The following is a 10,671-nucleotide window of genomic DNA, read 5'->3' on the forward strand; positions in this document are numbered from 1 at the left end:
ATAACAAAAACGTATTGGAAACTGTCCAAGTTTGAAGGCCAAGATATCCATGTTTGAGAGGAAAAGTCAAAACTATGATTTCCTCTCTGAATTACATATGGGTTATTGGAATATGGAATATATAAAACACATGGCTTATTTAATTTAGGGGGGCATCACAGTTTTGACATATATATATATATATATATATATATATATATAATTTCATCTTAAGTTCCTGAGGCAAGGGGTTAATCTGAACCTGGGGCAAGAGGTGGCACATTCCCAGGGCAGCCCTGGTCCCTCCTCCAAGCTCCCTGGTGGAGGAGCATTGCAGGCTTTGCAGGGCTTGGGGACGGTCCCATCCCACACCGAGAGGTAAATAGCTGTCCAGCATTTCCTATTTCCCATGACACCCAGGGCCCCCAGAGAAGGAAATTTCACAACATGGGAATGTTCCTGAGCAGACCATCTGGGGCAGCGTGAACTGTCTGAGACCCGGGCAGGAAATGATTCTCAACTTGGCAGGCAGCGCAGAGGGTTTAGCAAGTGTGGGCTTCCCCAGCAGAGGCGGCCTGTTTGCAGGTCAAGCCTGCTGGCTGGGGCTGAACATCTGGGCGTGTGTACGTGTGTGTGTGTGTGTGTGTGTGTGTGTGAAGGCACAACCCAAACACACTAAGCACAGGGGCTGCTGTGGCTTCTGGGTGGTCTCGTGAGACCCTTAAGCCTCTGTGCTCCAAGGAGATGTAGAAACTTTTGGTGCCATAGCCTCTCTGTGGGATGACCACTCCCTCTCGCACTGCAATCACTTCTTCACTCATTCATTTGCAAATTCATTCAACAAGACCACAATTTTTCTTTTTAGGATTTATACAAAGCCTTGTACTAGAGGTCCAGGGCACAGTCATAGATAAGACTCAGTCTTTGCCCTCAGTGAGTATGCAGGAGATTAAACCCCTACCTAAAGCTTAAGGCAGAATTTTACAAAAAGAAAAGCTCCAGTGGAGTGCCAGCATGACTTGGGAAGTGAGTGAAGAGGAGCTGTGGGGTGAGAAGTGGGAACCAGAGGACTTTTTAGGCTAGAGACCTATAGGAACAAAAGTACCAACGTACAAAACTACGAATCACATGAAATGGCCATTTTTTGCAGGTTAATAGAAAAGGTCACATATGGGCAATTTCAGCCTAATATATAATTGTATTAAGACCTGCCAAAATTAGAATTGCCTTTCTTACAGATGTCCTTGCTTATGTGTGAAATGTCCTATGTGTACAAGTTATTCATTGCAATTTGAAAAGAAGCTAAATAATCAGGGAGGAGTGTGGGACTAAGGTCCCAGCACACCCGACCAATGGGAGCACCAAAGCCTGTTTCTGGGAATCGCATCTGGGGTGAAAGTAGAATGGCTGGACTTCCACAGGCAGAGCGCTCCGAAGGGGAACGGGACGGCCCAAAGCACAGCCAGCCTGTGAGGGCTGAACCTGGGAGGCCGTCATGGGCCTCTGACTTCTCCCCCAGCAGCTCAAACTCTGAGGCTGCCAAGGGTGAACAGGGATTGGTGGCAGGACAGTCTGCAGGGGAGAGAATCCGATTTCCTCTCTCAGACAGACAAAACCACTTCACTGAGATCTTAAAGCAGTTCCTGGATTTGGGAGCTGGGCCCATGGGTGACTCTCCATGCTCAGTCCCTTTTGCCAACGCTGGAGCCCACGGAGCAGGATGGCGCGGCCTGCTGGCGCCGCCTAGTGTCGGATGAGGCATGGTCCTCTGCTGGTCAGGGAAGGGGAGGCTCAGGCCAGGCGGTGCAAAGGAAGGGAAAGTTGAGAGCAGCCTGCAGTGGAGTTTTGGGCAGCTTCTGCCCCCTGGGTTGGGGCCTGGTAGAAATGTGACCCAGGAATCAATGAGTCTTGGACACTGTATTCGTTTCTAGGGTTGCTGTAACAAATTGCCCACTAACTAGGTGGCTCAAAGCCCCAGAAAGTCGTTCTCTCACAGTTCTGGAGGCCAGAAGTCCAATTAAGGTGTCAGTGGGGGCTGCCTCTGGTGGCCACAGTCGCTTGTTGGCTTATACACATCAGTCCAATCTCTGCCTCCGTCTGCCATGGTGTCTTCCATGTGTGTCTGTGTCCAAATTCCCCTCCACTTACGAGGACACCAGTCACCAGGTTAAGATCTGTCCAATCCAGGACGACCTCGCCTTAACTTGATTACATCTGCAAAGACCTGGTTCCAAATGAGGTCACATCCACAGGTACTGGGGGTTACAACTTGTCGGGGGGGACACACAACAGATTCCTTTCATCTCACAGATGTTCCCCGAGTACCGGCAAAGTGCCAGGCCTGTGCTGGGCTGGGCCTGCGGGGCTGAATTCATGACACTGGTCTGTCCTTGAGGTTCTCACGCGCGGCACCTTAATAGTTCCGTCCCTGATGTGCGACCTCCTGTTCACCCTGGATTCCTCAGCACCCAGCAAGGCAGCCCAGAGACTCGGCATTTCATTTGAGTAGGGAGGAAGGACGCAGGAAGGGCAGGGGAGAGGAAACAAGGCTGCAGGAATGACGAGGAGGGAGATGACACCGGGAAAGGGCAGTTGGCTGGAGCCTGTGCAAGAGCAAGTGACATTGGAGCTGGGTCTGTAGCAGCTGGAGTTTGCCAGGCAGCACAGGGATGGCAAGGGGGAGGGCTTCCCAGGCTGAGCTAAAAGTGTGAACATTGGCCTGGGCCTGTGAAAGGGGTTTCGATGTTGGGGCGAGTTCAGTGTGGTTTCAAAAGGGTATATGGGTGGGGAGGTGCTGCCGAGGGGCAGAGACGCCCTGGAGACTCTGACTCTGATGAGTGGCTTTGGGGGCCATTCCCATGGCTTTGACTATGGTCCCGGGAGGTTTTAAAGGTGCAGGCTGTGCAGCAGGCAGGGGCCAGGGAGACCAGCAGGCTCCTGGATAAAAATAAAAAGATCCAATCACAGAGCTTCCCTCACGTTCTGGCAGCAGCTAGAATAAAACCACGCTGCCTTGAGACTTCCTCAAATACTTAACACAAGCCCCTGGTCGCATCTTCTCACCGAGGTGTGTAATCTCGCTTGTGGCAACAAGTACCAGGGAACAGGATCTGTGTGACTATAGCCGTGTCCCTCATAGTCTTTGACTGTGGGCATCAATGTGGTTACGAAACTGTCTTTTAATTTCTAGTTTGCTGACTGTTGTTAACAATGAACCAGTGTTTGATTTTAGCAAGTGCTTTTCTGCAGCTATGTAGTGTATTTTGCTACTGAATATCGATAGAATTTATTGCTATTAAACCATCTTTGTATCCTTGCTAAACTCTACTTGGTTATAATAAGAGCACGTGGGCATGTGTGCTTGTGTGTTTTAAAATATACTGCTATTCTTTTAAAAAGATTTTTTATTGATTTCAGGGAGGAAGAGAGAGGGAGAGAGAGGTAGAAACATCAATGATGAGAGAGAATCATTGATTGGCTGCCTCCTGCACGCCCCCCACTGGGGATCAAGCCTGCAACCCGGGCATGTGCCTTGACCAGAATTGAACCCAGGACCCTGCTCTATATCCACTGAGCCAAACCAGCTAGGGCTACACTGCTATTTTTAATGTATGCGTTTATGTTCATAAGTGAATATGATCTATAATTTTCCTTTCTTGTCCTTTTTTGCTATCAGAGCTATGTGAACCCCATAAAATGAAACATGTAGCTTCCCTCTTTAATTGTCTAAAAGAGTTTGTAGGTTATAAAATTTATTACTTTCTTAACATTTGGATAAAACTGACCTATAAAACCATATGTGCCTGGTGTCTTTTGGTGGGAGAGACTTTTGATTACCAGTGAAACTTCCTGAATGATTATTGATTTAGTTAGTTTTTTTCATTTTATTGAGATAATTTTGATGATTTTTTCTATAAAGTTATCTATTTTAATATATTTTTCAAATTCATTTGTATAAAGTGGTTCAAGATATTGTTTTGATTTTTAAAAAATTGAATCTTATCTTCTTTTATATTTCTCAAGCTTTAAAGTTCTTTACTTGTGTGACTTTCTCTTTTTTCTTCATCACTCCTACCAGAGTTTATCTGTTTCACTAGTTTGGTCAGGTTTATTAACACATAATTTACATATAGTAAAATTCACCCTTTGAGGTTTTTAGTTTTGACACATACAATCATGTAGCCAAGACCATGATCAACCATTTCATCACCACCCCCGCCCCCAACTCCTTTGTATTCCTGTAGCCAACCCCTCCTCAAAGCCAGCCCCTGACAACCACTGGTCTTTTTCTGTCTTTATAGTTTTGCATTTTACAGAATGTCATCCTATATAATAAAAGCCTTATATGCAAATTGTCCTCTTGGGAGTTCTACTGGAAGTTTGACCGGGAGTTCGACTGCTCGCTAGGACATGCACTAACCATCAGGGGGTGGCTTGGAACATAGCAGGTGTCAGCAATGAGGTGCTGGCAGTGGGTAACAGTGGAGGCATTGCTGGCCCTGATGGGCCACGACGAGAGCGGAACTGCTGCAGGATGGTGGAGCAGGTGAGCAGGTGGTGCCAGGCCAAGGTGGGTGCGAACAGGAGGCCCGATCCTCCCACCAATTGCCCTGCAGACGGCAACCAGAGGCAGCAGCAGGGGGCAGGGCTGCTGCCTGGCTCACAGGTGCTGAGGGAGCTGGGTGGGGGCCTGGCCTGGATTGATCACCCTGCAGGCGGGATGGTGGAGCAGGTGAGGGGGCGGTGCCAGGCCACAGCGGGGTGCCAGGTGGGGCTGTGGGGCTGTGAGGCTGGGGGCGCAAGCTGGGGCCTGATCCCCACAGGCCATCCTGTGGGACCCCACCCATGCATGAATTCGTGCACCGGGTCTCTAGTATCATCCATTATGTAGAGTCTGGCTTCCTTTACTTAGCATAATGCATTTGGTTTTCATCCATGTTGTTACAATGATCAGTAAGTCATTTTTAAATCACTAAATAGTATCCACTGAATGGATATATCATTGGTTTATTCATTCACCAGTTGAAGGACATTTGATTACTAATGTAGCTCATCTTTTTAGGTTTTAATTAATTAATTAATTAATTTAAAAAATGTATTTGTTTTTTATTTCATAGAGGAAGGGTGAGGGAGAGAGAGATAGAAACATCAATGATGAGAATCATTGATCGGCTGCCTCCTGCATGCCCCACACTGGGGACCGAGCCCGCAACCCGGGCATGTGCCCTGACCTGGAATCGAACTCGACCTCCTGGCTCATGGGTTAGTGCTCAACCACTGAGGCATGCCAGTCATGTATTTGTTTTTTATTTCATAGAGGAAGGGCGAGGGAGAGAGAGATAGAAACATCAATGATGAGAATCATTGATCGGCTGCCTCCTGCATGCCCCACACTGGGGACCGAGCCCGCAACCCGGGCATGTGCCCTGACCTGGAATCGAACTCGACCTCCTGGCTCATGGGTTAGTGCTCAACCACTGAGGCATGCCAGTCAGGCCAAGTTTTTAGGTTTTAATTGTTAGCCACGATAACTTTGATTTTATACCAGATATTAGAAATTTATTATTTTGGTTTTTAAATACTGTGCAAGCAAAAGAAAGAGAGAGAGAAACAACAACAACCCTTAAAAAGCCAGTAGGCAGAGGTTTTAGTTCTCTGTGTACATGACCCATCCTTGTTTGTTTGTGTGTGTGTTTGTGTGTTTGTCTCACCTTTGCTGGCCTGTCCTGCTCCAGTTCAGTGGATCACAACCGGCACAGGTTGCAAGTTTGCTTAACTCACTGCCGGGTCCTCCTTCAGTCCCAGGTCTCTTCTGCAAGCTCCCCTCACTGCATCTCTGAGTTACTCTGCAGCCACGGGCTCTCGGGGACTTGAATCTAATGTTTTAGAAATTCACAGACATCTGTGACCTTATGTCATTTCCCGTGAGAGAGACTGCATCAATGCAATACAGCCACCAGGTGGCGCATTAAGCAGACACTTGGGGTGGGCGAAGGGTGCCTTAGGCAGGAGCAAGTGGAAAATGCCCCCTGGGGAAATCTTTTCCACCCCGTCCGCGTCACTGTGCACCCTCCGGCCACCCACACGCGGCCTGCCTCCCGTGGGTACAGAGGGCAGCTCCTCCCAGAGGGTCCAGGTGTAATGACAGGCGGTGGCACCCTACGCCTGAGCCAGAGGCAGGAGCAAGCGAGCACCTGCGGCTCCCCCAGGAGAGGCCCCGAAGGCTGCGCAGAGCAGCCGGCTCCGTCCACATCCCCCTCCACCTCCTCACCCCACAATCGCTTTGTAAGTGCGGGCCGCCCGCCCTACATGTCCTCATTCGTCTTCGCTCCAAGCTGGCTACTCATCGCACTGAGCCTAGTATTCATTAGCCTCCCAGCCCCGGGGTGTGGTCGCGGAACAGCACAGCTGGAATGTGAGGGCAAGCTAGAACCCATTTAAAAACCTGCCCTGGGAAATTTCAGACAGGCTCAAAATTAAGGAAAGAGTTCGACAAAGCTTCAACAGTCACCAATATTCTATCCATTTTGTATACTTTTTTAGACGAGGGGTTGAAACTCTATTCACTGGCAGGGAAGGCTGTTGCAGGCTTAGGGTCGAAGGCAGTCTGCGAAGGAGGGTGTCAGTGCAGCCGGCCCCACTCCTGCTGCCCTGCAGCTGCAGACTCTGGGAGCCGCAGAGCAAGCACAGCTACCATCGCGCAACCGCGTCGTGGCCTGTTCTGCTGGCTTCTTTCAAAAAGAGCTGCCCTGCTCAGAGGGAGGGGGCGAGTAGCCGCCGGCCCGGGCAGGGAGACGCACAGCTGTCTCACGCTTCTCAACGCTTACAGCCCGCGATCCACCCCCTCGGTGTTGTGTTTTTGGTGTTGAAGAAACATCGCAGAGAAAAGGCCGCCGGGCTTCAGTAACACTGCTAATTGAATCCATAACTGATTAGCAGGCGCTTCAAGTCATGGCCACGAAATCTATTTGACCAATGTGTTTGGGGTATATTTTGCTAAGTGAGAAAAAGGTTGTAATACTGCCAGCGGGGTGATCCTGATTTTGGTTTTGACAAAAGCGCATGTGCACAGGAAGGAGGAGGCCAGGAGATGCCGGCATGTTGGTGGTGTACAGGGTCTGCTTATGGTGGTATTTGGATTCTTCTTGTTATCTCTGTTTACTTTCCCCCTATGAGATGAAGGTAGAAAAATAAACCATTTGTTTAAAAACAATTGTGTTTTAAAGCAAGAGATGCCCCTAAAGCTGCAGTGGGAGCTGGAAGATGGGGCTGGAAAAACCAGTCTGATGGAAACAGGCTCTGTGGGAGGAGGACCGGAAGCAGCTTCCTCAGGTGCGAAAGGGTGGGGAGGTCCTATCAGGGCAACAAAACACCCCACAGCACCTGGGGAGTCTTTTGGCATTGTGTGTGTGTATACGTGTGCATGCACGTGTGCATATGTGTGTATGCATGTGCATGTGAGCAAATGTATATGTATGTTTATATGCATCCACGAGTGTACATACATGTATGTGTATCTGATGGTGTGTACACATGTATGTGTGTACATGTGTCTCCGTTGTATATGTGTGTTTATGTATATTTGTGTGTTTGTGTGTATAGGTGTGTGTGCGCATGTGTGTATGTGTGTGCGTGCCTGTGTGTGTGTGCGTGTGTGTGTGTGTGTGTGTGTGTGTGAAGTGCCACTTTGGGCAGGTAGCCCTGATCTGGAGCAGCAGGGTTGCAGTAGGTGGTTGACTCCTGATAGAATTCGGTTCTCTTCCCCGAGGAGCTTTAGGTAGCATGTCCATGAAAAACAAAGCCAAGTCCAGAGTGAAGCTGGAGGGAGCAGGGCCAGAACCCTTTGGTGAGGAAGGCAGGGTGCTGGGTAAGAGAGAAGCTCGGTCTGGCAATGTGAGGACATGGGACTCCTGGGCCAGGGGCTCGTGCTGCTTCTTTAAGGAGCAGCCTGGTGAGGGCTGAGGTTTAAATTCAACACGGTCTAACTTGGAACTGGCAGCAGCCATGGAGCAGGGGGGAGGAATGCTGTTACAGCAAACCTAGGTGAATAACACTAACGCTAATATGAATAATCCTATATAATAAAAGCCCAGTGACCAAAGGGTGGAACAACCAGAATGACTGGTCAACCAGTCGCTATGATGCGCTCTGCCCACTAGGGGTAGATACTCAACGCAGGAGCTGCCCCCTGGTGGTCAGTGCGCTACCACAGTGGGAGAGCCGCTTGGCTGACCGGGATGAGCAGCATTCCCACAGCCGGGTGATCCCTGCAGGCCACACCTCCTACTGGTGCACGAATCCTGTGCACTGGGCCTCTAGTCACTAATAAGAGCAGCTGCCACTTATTGGGACCTTATTATGCACCAGGTACTTTGCATATATTATCTCACTGAACACTCTACACCACGAACCACAAAACCCAATAGGGCAATGTAACATCAATGAAAGGGCCAGAAGGGTTTTCTAAAACCATGGACTGTGAGAAACACTGCTACCTGAAGTCTTTTCCGTGAGAACGGACCTCCCATTTGTGCCTGAGGTTCTGAACCACACAGCTCACCGTGACAGAGCAGGTCTAATCGCCAGCCTAGGCGCAGGGCTTGGGAAAAGGGCTTGGGATGCAACATTCCGCACTCAGCTTAACTTTATAGTAAGGACGCAAGGCTCTGAGTTCACCTCCTAGCCCTGGTGGGAGTCAGACCTAGAGTTTCTAACAGAACCTGAAACAAATCATTCAGCAGAAGCCCTACCCTGTAAAATCCCTCCTGATTCCTTTGGTGAGATGCCCATGGTCCTGTGGGCTTTATCTAATGGGTCCTACTCTAAGAAGTGGGAACATCATTATCCCCTTGTTTGTAGATGAAGACCTGAGGTTGAGTAACACGACCAAATCACATAGGTAAACGGTAGCAGCCTTCCTAAAAACCACAGCCACCACTTGCTGAGCCTCTCTGCATACAAGGCACACGCTTCAAGCCTCTATATTCAGGGCATGTGGCAGGACTGAGAGTCAGAGTGTGGGTACTTGTTACCCCTGTGTTGAGGTCAATACCCAGGAGAAGCAATGCACTCAGGGGCTCTATCAGTCGCTGGCCTCCGGGGTGTGAAAGAATTTGGCTAATAGGTTTCCCTAGAGACAGCTGGGGAAGAACTGGCCACTTGCAAGTTGGAATTCGATGTGGACTAGTTAGAAAAGTGACCCGAAAGCTGAAGTGTGCCCAAGACTCATCTGAACAGTTGTTAAAATGCAGATTTCTGATCTCCCCTCTGCCCCTTTGGTAAAGCAACTTTGCAGACACATTGATTACAAACACATGTCAAAGTTTTGTTTTAGCCCAGCTGGTGTGGCTCAGGGGTTGAGCATTGACCTAGGTACAGTGGTCGGCAAACTCATTAGTCAACAGAGCCAAATATCAACAGTACAACGATTGAAATTTCTTTTGAGAGCCAAATTTTTAAAACTTAAACTATATAGGTAGGTACATTGTTATTAACTTAATTAGGGTACTCCTAAGGCTTAGGAAGAGCCACACTCAAGGGGCCAAAGAGCTGCATGTGGCTCGAGAGCCGCAGTTTGCCGACCACAGACTAGGAGATCACGGTTCAATTCCCAATCAGGGCACATGCCCGGGTTGTGGATTGATCCCCAGTGTGGGGCGTGCAGGAGGCAGCCAACCAATGATTCTCTCTCATCATTGATGTTTCTATCTCTCTCTCCCTCTCCCTTCCTCTCTGAAGTCATTCCTATATAATTTGTTTCAAATTTGCTGCAAGGGAGAAGAAAAATGAGAAAAAAAAACCCCACCTAATTCAAAGACTTCCTTCTTGGCAGAGACATTTTTAAAGGAAAAAATAAGAGTGTTTAGATGTCTGCTGGCCAGTATGGCAGCCACAGCCACACACGGTCACTGGGTGCTTGAACCGGGGCTGGTCTGAGCAAGCTGTGCTGTCATGTAAAATACACACCAGAGTGTGAAGACATAATGTGCTAAGCACGTAGACCCTCGCATTTATAGCTTTTACATTGATTTTGCATAATGAAAGGATAGTATTTTGGATACATCGAGTGAAATAAAATATATTATTGACATTAGTTTTCACCTGTTCCATTTTACCTTTGAAAAAATGTGGCCACTAGAAAATGTAAAATGAGAAGTGTGGCTCTCACGATATTTCTATTGAATCTAGATAATCATTGTTAGACAGGAAACGAAAGAACAAAGAAGAATGTCTGGCTAAGGATGATCGGAAACCTCCGAGGACTGGTTAAAGGTCCTTGGGAGGCTGGCAAGGTTTCCGGAAAGGCCCCAGCGACAGCGCAGCAGAAAGTCGCTCACGGGCTCTACCAGGAATGCCACGTCCTTCTGGGAGGAGCAGCTCTTCCCACCAGACCACAGCGTTCCACTCGGCTCGGGTTTGGGACGTTCCTTTCTCAGCCCCCAGAGAATGTGATCCCACGGGGCCCATTGACATCGCACTGTGAACCAGACCCACCAGTGGGGCTGACGCAGGTGATTCTGTGAGTTTCAGGCTGTGGACGTAGAAAGAGCTTGGTGACTCCTCCAGGGGCGGGGGTGGGGGTGGGGGGTGCCACGAGAGGGCTCTGAAGGGGGACTTTGAGAAAACCAGCTGCTCACAGTGTGTCACCTGATGGGAAAGGAGGAGGACTCAGGGTGAGCCAGGCTCCAGGCT

This window comes from Myotis brandtii, unplaced genomic scaffold, assembly GCF_000412655.1.
Source record: "Myotis brandtii unplaced genomic scaffold, ASM41265v1 scaffold536, whole genome shotgun sequence".
NCBI lineage: Eukaryota > Metazoa > Chordata > Mammalia > Chiroptera > Vespertilionidae > Myotis > Myotis brandtii.